Source organism: Lutra lutra, chromosome 9 (assembly GCF_902655055.1).
Source record: "Lutra lutra chromosome 9, mLutLut1.2, whole genome shotgun sequence".
Classification (NCBI taxonomy): Eukaryota; Metazoa; Chordata; class Mammalia; order Carnivora; family Mustelidae; genus Lutra; species Lutra lutra.
Genome location: NC_062286.1, coordinates 35,808,998 through 35,820,159, shown reverse-complemented (window position 1 = coordinate 35,820,159; position 11,162 = coordinate 35,808,998). Strand labels below are relative to the sequence as shown.

Sequence of the window (11,162 nt, the reverse complement as noted above, 5' to 3'; positions counted from 1 at the left end):
TTGTCTCTACCGGCAGCATGAGAGAGTGAGTACGGCGCAGCCGCGGACAGCCCCCTCTGGGGGGGGGGGGTCCTCGCGTTAGGACCCGGGGGCGGGGCTTGGGCTGGCCGGCAGGGTGGCCGGGGCTGGCTTACAGTGAATACTGCTGAGGGCGGTCGCTAGTGACCAGACAGAAAGGCTGCGGAATCTTCGGTACCGTGAGGGCTTCCTAGGGCTGATAGGAGCTGGGGCTGCGGTTCGCAACAAGAAGTGCGAGGTACAGACGAGAACGAAAAGGGTCTAAGTAAAGCTGCAAGGGGTGATGTCTCGAGAAGGTTTAGAATAGGTAAGACAGACAAGAAGTATAAAGTTCATACCTAACTCTGGTAAAGCTCTGACGTGTTTACATTTATTACGCACCCTGGATTTCACACGCATTTATGGTTTCTTCCGATTCTCACGTTTGGTCACACACTCATACCCCAGACCTACGCTGCGGTGTTTTCACCAGCCCCGCTCATGGCTTCACTGCATCTGGGTTTGCCCGGAATGCCCAAATATGTGGATGGAGAAAAGATACGGACTTTTTTAAAAAATATATTTTTATTAACATATAATGTATTATTTGCTCCAGGGGTACAGGTCTGTGAATCATCACATTTCACATTCCATATTACACATAGGCTTACACACTTCACAGCACTCACCATAGCACACACCCTCCCCAATGTTCATAACCCCACCCCCCTCTCCCGACGCCCCCCCCCAGCAACCCTCAGTTTGTTTCCTGAGATTAAAGAGTCTCTTATGGTTTGTCTCCCTCCCGATCCCATCTTGTTTCATTTATTCCCTTCTGTACCCCCAAATCCCCCCACTTTGCTTCTCAAATTCCTCATATCAGGGAGATCATAATTGTCTTTCTCCGATTGACTTATTTCGCTAAGCATAATATCCTCTAGTTCCATCCACGTTGTGGCAAATGGCAAGATTTCATTTCTTTTGATGGCTGCCTGGTATTCCATTGTATATATATATATATACCACTAGTTCTTTATCCATTCATCTGTTGATGGACATCAAGTTTCTTTCCATGGTTTGGCTATTGTGGACATTGCTGCTATAAACATTCGGGTACACGTACCCCTTCGGATCAGTACATTTTTATCTTTGAGGTAAATACACAGTAGTGCAATTGCTGGGTCGTAGGGTAGCTCTATTTTCAACTTTTTGAGGAACCTCTATACTGTTTTCCAGAGTGACTGCACCAGCTTGCATTCTTACCAACAGTGTAGGAGGCTTCCCCTTTCTGTATATCCTCACCAGCATCTATTGTTTCCTGACTTGCTAATTTTAGCCATTCTGACTTGGCCTGAGGTGGTATCTCATTGTGGCTTTAATTTGTATTTCCCTGATGCGAGTGATGTGGAATACTTTTTGATGTGTCCGTTGGCCATCTGGATGTCGTCTTTGCAGAAATGTCTGTTCATGTCTTCCACCCATTTCTTCATTGGATTATTTGTTCTTTGGGTGTTGAGTTTAAAAAGTTCTTTATAGATTTTGGATACTAGCCCTTTATCTGATATGTCATTTGCAAATATCTTCTCCCATTCTGTCAGTTGTCTTTTGGTTTTGTTGACTGTTTTCTTTGCTGTGCAGAAGCCTCTGATCTTGATAAAGCCCCAATAAGGATATGGACTTCTTTTAAGAAGCCAGTACTCCTGCTCAGCCAGACCTCCTGATTTTCAAATTTAGTACAAAAATTTTCAAACATACAGAAAAACAAAAATAGTGACAAGTTAGATTCCAAAAATTAAGATTGACTTGGTCACTTCATCTACCCTTTCTTTTTCTTTGCTGAGTTAGACAACCTATTTCACCCCTATTTTATGATGCATCCTTTTTTTAGTAGACTTCTAACATATCAAGTTGGCTAAATTAAAAGAGATTGATCCCACTCAGCGCTGGCAGGAATTTGGGTAAGAGGCATTCAAGCAGTGGATTGAAGAAGGAAAATTACTGCTCAGTTAAAATCATAATGGTAGGATTACTGCCAAGATGGCCCCAACATTCTTTCTCTATCTCTAACTTAACATGTTATTATTCCCATCAAGAAGTGAAGTTTAGGGGCACTTGGGTGGCTCAGTCGTTAAGGGTCTCCCTTCAGCTCAGGTCATGACCCCAGGATCCTGGGATCGAGCCCCACTTCGGGCTCCTTGGTCAGTGGGAAGCCTGTTTCTCCCTCTCCCCCTCCCCTGCTTGTGTTCCCTCTCTCACTGTGTCTTTCTTTGTTAAATAAATAAGATCTTTTAAAAAAGATTGTGCTTGGATGGCACAGTTGGTGTAGCACCCAACTCTTGATTACTGCTCAGGTCATGATCTCAGGGTCTTGAGATATAGATCTCCACTCAATGTGGAATCTGCTTAAGACTCTTTGTCCCTCTGCCTTTACTCTCCTCTAAAAATAAGTAAATAAATCTAAAAAAAAAAAAAGTGAAGTTTATTTCCCCTTCCTTGAATCTGGACTGGACTTATCACTTGCTTTGACCAACAGAAAGTGGTGGAAGGCCTCATCAGATTTGAGAAGGCAGAAGAGAGCATCAGTGATCTAGAACATAGAACTAGAACTAGAACATAGAACTATAACATCTGTGTTCTAGATCAATAAAAATTATACAGTCCAAAGAACAGAGGGAGAGAAAGAAAATGAAGGATAAGTAATGGAGCTTCATAAACATTCCAATACATATGTAATGGGAATTTCCAAAAGCAGAAAAAAATATCTGAAGACTTCATTGGAAAGTTATTGGTGTTCTGGGACTTCCAGCAAAGCCAGAAGAGGACTGGCAGCTTCCACATTCATCCCCTAGGTATCCAGCTACCATGTAAAGAAATGTAGTTCAGCCTAGCCAAGTTGACATTTTAAAGCCATTATAGTCCATTCCGTGTCAACTTGACACCCACACACTTTACAGGAACTATTATAAAAGAACTCTGTAAGAACCCATATTCAAAAAGTATGTTGTCCTTACCATACATAGTGTCCTGGAAAAGTTGTAAGAACCAACGGCATCTTTAACTTAAAATTAGCAAAACTTCTAGAAACACTTTAGCAACCTTACCAAAGGTAGCCCTTATGGCCAGAAGCCCTGATGGCTATATAGGTCACTCCCTTGGGGATACAATATTATCCCCCTAAAAACTGATAACTGGAAGGCCCATTTATTTAGAGATTCTACTGCCAATACTAGACTCTGCTCTGCTGCATGCAGACATGGCAAAATAGTGCAGGAGATTCTTGTACTATACCTAGTTCTAGCATCAGGTCAACACTGTCTTCCCACAGCATCTTCCTAAATAGCCTCTTTGTGCTCTTCAACCATGAGGTTGTATCTATAAGAAGAGACATAAGAGAAACCTGCTCTTGAGCCTCATTGTATGGGACTTTATCAGGTACTGTTAACAAAAAATACAGCAGTGAAACCAGAGAGTCAATTCTTCAGTATGTATTTCACAACTAAAGAAGAAATTCTTCCAAAAGTAGATGTGGTACAACTAGAAGCCTACTCCAGTAGAGGACTTCAGACAAGATTCTCCAAGATACTCTAGAAGCAGCTGATCTTCAGAAGTATATAACTGACCAAAGACCTCTGGAAGAAATAGCTGACCTCAGATAATGAATAGCTTCTGCCCAAGATGTCAGACTGAGACTTCATTAAAGTCCTGTTTTGTTTTTCTTCTGCTTGCTTCTATTCTTTTTCTCATTCCTATAGGTCCCTGGTTGTCACCCACCCATAATGGTCCTTTTTTCTCTTTCTCCTTTCATATAATTGTTAGGTTGGAACATATTTACTCTAATGCCATTCTTAAATTATCCCAAACAGTAAGCACTACTTTCAGTCTTACCAGTTGCTAAATATGCTGTCCATTGTCATGATATATTATATATATATATGAATGAACAATTCTGGTCTCGTCATATGAGACTATAGGGAATTATAGCCAATTTTTTCCACATGTACCTACAGAGACAAATGACCTTAAACAAATCAACCTGTGACTGCTAGTGTCCCTGACTCCCATAAAAGGCTAGTTACTACAATCTAATGATCAGACCACAGGTAACTGTAGACTTGAATCTGACAACCTTTGTAGTGTTATGGGTCAGTTACTCATCACTTGGGTAGTAGGAATCCAAATAGGTAACAAAGCTAACGTAAGGCTTTGGTCCCAATCTCATGTCCTGGGCAACTCCCCCCCCCCCCTTGATTTCTGTGTGCCCCTACTGGATTCTGCTTCCTTTGCTGACAGGACAACTGTCTTGTTTTTCTCACACTAAATTCTAATGCAGTTTAGAAATAGTATCCTAAGATCTGAGTGTGTATAGAAATCCTTTGTACAGAAATCCTAACTGTTAGTCACTAATGCTGGAAATTCTAACACAGATAGGAGCTCCAAAATGAGGAGCTTGACTATTCAGGCACTCTGGCAAGTTGCTAACTCATTGTTTATGTGGACAATCAGAGCAGTATTTCCAGTGGAGGGAAATAAAAAGACTTTAGAAGACCTATCACTGACTCTGGCAGAAGTTATTAATGATATCACCTCTTACCTACATGGAAGATCTGTAAATTTGCCTCATTTCGCTGGCACAAGTAGTTACGGCTATTTGTGCTACTCTAAACCTCTAATTGACTAACCATGGTGGCATCTGTGCCATGGCTATAATTTCTTGCTGTTCTTAGATAAATGAAATAGACATGGTAGCACTGGGTATATATTGCCTTAAAGAAAACACTACTTGGCTCAATACTTCTTCACAACTGCTCTCTTATTTGATTATTGCTGTGATAATACAATAACAAAAGATATGATACAGTTTATATGGGGAAAATTGAAAAATCTGTAAGTTGTGAAGATCTGGAGGTCTAGTATATCTGAATTAGCCAGCCTTTCTCAAGCAAGGGAATGACCAAAGCGGGGGAACTAAGGAACTAAATATACCAACGGACAATCGACACACCATATATGACAATAGAACTCTGACACACTCCTCTGCAGTAACCAACCTGAGAGGCAAACCACGGACTCTACAGCAATCAGCTCAGAACAGCCAGAACTTGGTCAATGACTGCTAGTACCCCTATTTTGTTTGTCCCCACTTTCAACTTAGGATCAACCATAGAGAGCCAAATAAGCTCCCCAAACCAATCATGTAAGATGTCCTGGGGCACCTGGGTGGCTCAGTGGGTTAAGCCTCTGCCTTCGGCTCAGGTCATGATCTCAGGCTCTCTGCTCAGCAAGGAGCCTGCTTCCCCACTCCCTCTGCCTGCCTCTCTCCCTACCTGTGATCTCTCTCTCTCTCTCTCTAATATATAAATAAAATCTTAAAAAAAAAATGTCCTGCTCCCAGTTAACCTACCTCCAGCTTTCCCGTGCTAACAACCTCCAATCAGGGCATCCCTGAAGCTTCATTCTTTTTCTTCTCATTTTAAAGCATTCTTCCTTTCTGCATGCCTCTGGATCTCTGCCAAATGCAGGTGATAGTAGCTGATCCTTTGCAATAGCAAGCTCTGAATAAATAGCCTTTGTGCTTTCATTTGAGTGAGCTTCACTTATTTTCACAAGTACAGAGCCCTTCATCTTACAGAGAAGGCTGAGACCCAGAGAATTGTGGATGTGACCTCACACCCAAATGGCTTTGCAGTATTGGGTCTTGAGAAACAGATTCCTGGTCATCTGTCAATATCCCATCATCCTCTTTTTCCTTAATAACAGAATCCCCCATCTTTTAACTGGGCTATTGCTGCAAAGGACAAAGACCAATTTCTGGCTTCCCTTGCCATCAGATCTGGTCCTGTGTCTAAGTTCTCGCCAGTGATCTGTAAGCAGATGTAGTATATAGCAGTTATTTGTTGAGGAATATCTAAAGTACAGTCTTCATGTTTATGCTTTGTTTATTTGGATAATAATTGAAGAATTGAGGATGTGGAGAAAAGGAACTCTCTTGCACTATTGGTGGGAATGAGAATAAAGGCAAAAGAATGTAGGTAAAATTAAGTCTCCTTATAACTTACAGCCCATTGGCAAATACTTGGGTGGAAAAAAAAATAGAAAAAAAATAATTGAAGAAGTATTTTCACATTGACTTGAGTGTGTGCTTCTGTCATAAAGAACTTGGCTGGTCTTTGTCCTTGGTTCCCAGGAGGTAATTGTGAAATCTGTGGAAATTCCTTTGTACAGGAATAAGAGTGTCTTTGTTATTCATAGTGGGTCTTGGGGAACCACACCTGATAGTTCATGCAGATGAGATGACTCTTGGGATGCCTGGGTGGCTCAGTCAGTTAGACATCTGCCTTTGGCTCAGGTCATGATCCTGGGACCCAGTCCTGCATTGGGCTCCTTGCTCCACAGGGAGCCTGCTTCTCCCGCAGCCTGCTGCTCCCCCTGCTTGTGCTCCCTGACAAATAAATAAAATCTTTAAAAAATATATAAAAAGGTGACTCTGGTTTCCCCTGGTTTATACTAATTAGATGATTCAGGATGGGGGCTGGCCAAGTGAGAAAGACCCATCTTGTGATTAGAGAGTTGGGACTTTGAGCCATGTGATATCAGCCTGACCTCCAGGGAGGGAAGGGGCACTGGAGATTGAGTTCAACTGTGTGGTCAACCAACCATGACAACATGAACCCCAGTGAAAACTTTGGCCTATGAAGCTCAGGTAAGCTGCCCTAGTTTGCAGTACTCTGCATAGTTACACATTGCTGTACCAGTCAGTGGTGTGTTCCTGGAGAAGATGAAAGCCTCCCATCTGAGATGCTGTCAGACCTCAATCTATGTGCCTCTTCCTTAGGTTGAATTTGATTTGTATCTTTTTGTTATAATAAAATTGTCATAATAAATATAGCCCTTTCCTGAGTCCGGAGATTTGCTCAGAGAATTATCAAACCTGAAGGAGTGGTGGGAACTCCCAAATTTGTAGCCAGCTGGTCAGAAGAGTAGCCTAGGGTCCCCCACATTTGTGGCTGGTGTCTGAAATGAGAGCAGTCTTATGGAGTACTGTATCTTTAACCTGTGGAGTTTGACCTGGTTCTCATAGTTGATATGAGAAGTCATTGTAGTGCTACAAAATAAAATAGCAATGAGTTTTTATATACACACATACCAACCCACCCCCCAAAAATGGAACAATCCCAATCTACATTTGAATCTGAAAAATAATTATAGGAATCAACATTGTATTTTTCTAAAAAAATATTTAATTGGTAGTTTTCTAGAAGGAAAGTTTTTCATCTAATACAAAAGTGTGACATCAAGGGCACCTGGCTGGCACAGTCAGAAGAGCATGCGACTCTTGGGGCGCCTGGGTGGCTCAGTGGGTTAAAGCCTCTGCCTTTGCTCAGGTCATGATCCCAGGTTCCTGGGATCGAGCCCCATGTCGGGCTCTCTGCTCAGCGGGGAGCCTGCTTCCTCCTCTCTCTCTCTCTCTCTCTGCCTGCCTCTCTGCCTACTTGTGATCTCTGTCTGTCAAATAAATAAATAAAATCTTTTAAAAAAATAAAAATAAATAAATAAATAAAAAGAAGAGCATGCGACTCTTGATCTTGGGGTGGTGAGTGTAAGCCCCATGTTGGGTATAGAGATTACTTAACTAAATACTATTTTTAAAAATGTGGTATATCGGGCGCCTGGGTGGCTCAGTGGGTTAAGCCGCTGCCTTCGGCTCGGGTCATGATCTCAGGGTCCTGGGATCGAGTCCCTCATCGGGCTCTCTGCTCAGCGGGGAGCCTGCTTCCCTCTCTCTCTGCCTGCCTCTCTGTCTACTTGTGATCTCTCTCTGTCAAATAAATAAATAAAATATTTTTTAAAAAAATGTGCTGTATCAGGGCACCTGGATCGCTCAGTTGATTAAGTGACTGCCAGCTCAGGTCATGATCCTGGAGGGAGTCCTGCATAGGGCTCCCTACTCAGCAGGGAGTCTGCTTATCCCTCTGACCCTCTCTGCCTCATGCTCTGTCTCTCAAATAAGTAAATCTTTGTTTTAAATATTGTATTTATTTGAGAGAGAGAGAATGAGAGAGAAGAGCGAGTATGAGAGGGGAGAAGTCAGAGGGAGAAGCAGACTCCCCGCCAAGCAAGGAGCCAGACATGGGACTCGATCCTGGGACTCCAGGATCATGACCTGAGCTGAAGGCAGAGGCTTAACCCACTGAGCCACCCAGACATCCCAAATAAATAAATCTTTAAAAAAATAAAATGTAGTATATCTGTACAATAAAATATTTTTTTATAAACAGTGTGAAGTCAGAAGCAGTGAGAAAACATGGGCAATACAAGTTTCTCAAATTAACACCAGGTTAGTAAGCACCTACTGTCTGCTCATTTCTGAGAGGAAGTGGAGGAAATTATCTGAAGCAGCTGATAATCTGGTTCAGGAGGGGGCGCCTGGGTGGCTCAGTGGGTTAAGCCGCTGCCTTTGGCTCCGGTCATGATCTCAGGGTCCTGGGATTGAGCTCCCGCATCGGGCTCTCTGCTCAGCAGGGAGCCTGCTTCCTCCTCTCTCTCTGCCTGCCTCTCTGCCTACTTGTAATCTCTCTCTGTCAAATAAATAAATAAAATCTTTAAAAAAAAAATCTGGTTCAGGAGACAAGAAAGTGGCAAGCTGATAAAAAATGCTTTAAAGAGATCAAGACAGTAATAAGAACTACCCAAGACATCTCTTCATTTTTAAAAACCTTAAGCAAATGCAAATGCTTTTACAATTGCAAATCAGTAAGATATGACTTTACATCAGTGTTCAAGAGAATTCTTCCCTGATGAGAGGGTATTTGAACAGGGTTCTACTTAGTAGGCTTCTGAGAAGTGGAGTGCGCATTCCAGGCTGGTGGGGCAGGCAGGGAAGTGTGAAGGTATCTCCGAGGTATGGCAAGCAAATTAGTTTGTAATAGAGGTTCTTGTCAGGAGTAGCAGGAGGTTAAGGCAGAGTGAAGACGGCGTTAAATGCCAAACTGAGGAGTGAGGATTTTTCTTGTAGGCAGTACAGAGGCTTTCAGGCAAGGCAGTGGGTACAGACTGATAAGAATGGTTACCATAGCAAAGATACACAAGACAGATAGATGTCAAGCAAAGACCAGCTACAAAGTTGCAGGTATCCAGGTATATAAAGTGACTTAAGTTGGGGTTAGAAAAGAACACGGGGAGGAAAGGTAAGACAAAGCAAACTAAGACAGTACTAATGTAGTAAATTTGCTGTTTCTCTCCTGTATACTTTGGCTCTCTGGAAAGAAATTCCCATGATTTCTAGGTTTCTAGACTGGCATTCTGATCTCAGCTGTCTAGATGCCTCCATTTATCCTGTCTGCCTGCACCTCTCAGCCTTAGCCAACCTGTTGGACCTCTAGATTGTGCCTGTCTGCATGGACCCACTTTGAACTGATTCCCTGAGGTCTAGGCTCAGTGACTTAAAATGCTTGAAGGACTGTCTTTAGTATAAGCTAATCTTTTTAGTCAAGACTCCTCTGCTCTCTGCCAGCTCCTACTCCTGGCTTCTCCACATAAATTTCAGATGCATCATGATATGAACTTGAGACCCAGAAAGCTTAGGGTTAACTACTACAGAAAATAAAGACATACAGATGGCTTGAAGTAACAGACAAGGTAGGAAAAGTAGTTTAGCAATAGTTGGTATATCTGTATATTTGATGTTTTATAAAAGCAATTTTACTGAGGTGTAATTTATATACCATAAATTTCACCCATTTTGTGTGTGCAATTCAATAATTTTTAGTAAATTTACCAAACTGTTCAACCATCAACATAATCCAGTTTTAAGACATTTGCATCACCCCAATAAGATTCTTTCTAATATTTGCATTTACTCCCAGTTGCTTCTCCCAGTACCAGACAACCATTAATCTACTTTGCCTCTGAGGATTTGCCATTTCTGGACATTTGCTATAAATGGAATGGTGGCATCTGGCTTTCACTTAGAATAATGTTTTTGAAGTTTTGATTTTTTTTAATACCCACATTTTAATGATTTTAATGTTTAAAAAGATTTTATTTCAAAAATCCCAAATCTCAGAGCATAAAGATCTAATGAAAATTGCTTTTTGCTCAAACTTTAAAAATAACACTCCAGCCTCTTAGAGAGAGGTAACATGTAGTGGCATGGGGGGGTTTGTACGGGGAAGACCTTCAGTCTCTCAATCTCAAAACCACAGCTGTGAACCAGAAGGAAGAGAGACCCAGCCCAGCGCATGGCACTTTCAAATCAGTTTTCTTAGCCCTAAGATAGGGTCTGGCTGAATCACTGGTGGTTCTCCACCTAGCGCAGCTTCCATTCTCTTCACCCACACAGTAGCACCTCTGCTCCCATCAGTAACAGGATAGGGAGGTGAATCACAGTGCCGTTACAGAGAGCCCCACCAGGTAGAAAATCACAGGACTTGTTGAATCACTCAGATTCCTTTCAGCTCTTGCTTTATGAATCTCAAGCCTGAAAGGAACTTTTCCCACATTCATTAAGTTCCCAGGGTTCCTCATTGGAGTAAAGCCTTAATGTATGCTGAGACCTGAACTATACTAGTGGGTTTTCCCAGTTTCACCAAATTCACAAAGTCATTCCAGTACACATTCTCTGATGTGCAAAATGGGTGGAACATTGGCCAAAGGCTTTTCCGCATGCATTCTATTCCCAGGTTTCTAACTAGCAGGGTGAGTTCACTGATATTCGTAAATGAAAGAGGTTTGGCTGAAGATTCTCCCACATTCACTATTTCCATAGTGTTTTTCTCAAAAATAAATTCTCTGATGTTTATTGAGAGATGAGCTCTAAAAGGCCCTCCCACCTTTATTGCTTTCAAAGACTTTTCTATGTGTTCTTGGTGCTTAGTAAGAGAAGTATCACAGATTGCTTTTACCACACTTAAGTTATCTGATATTTATTTACTTACTTACTTTCTTTCTGAATAGTATGTGACTAAAGGCTGTGCCACACTCAGTGCATTGATAAGGCTTCTTGACAGTAGAAACTGTCTGCTGTTGAATAATATGTGTCCTCTGACAAAAGCCTCTCCAAATCAATCACATTTACTTGGTTTCTCACTAATACGGATCCTCTGGTGTTTGATAAAGGGCGAGGTGTGACAGAAAGCCCACCTTTTCTCTTGACATCTAAAGAGCCT

The 11,162-nt window shown here is 41.9% G+C and overlaps 1 protein-coding gene across 4 annotated transcripts in view; it reads left to right on the top strand.

Annotated features, from left to right (window-relative positions):
* Window positions 1–68: 68 nt before the first annotated feature.
* Window positions 69–11,162, top strand: part of ZNF2 (zinc finger protein 2) — a 43,732-nt gene continuing 32,638 nt past the window's right edge. Inside the window, exons 1-2 of one of the 4 annotated variants that reach the window (XM_047743864.1) lie at window positions 69–256; window positions 6,510–6,697. The gene's annotated coding sequence lies outside the window, so the exon portion shown is untranslated. The remainder of the gene's footprint in view (window positions 257–6,509; window positions 6,698–11,162) is intronic. The other 3 variants (XM_047743861.1, XM_047743866.1, XM_047743862.1) reach the window with 3 other exon arrangements.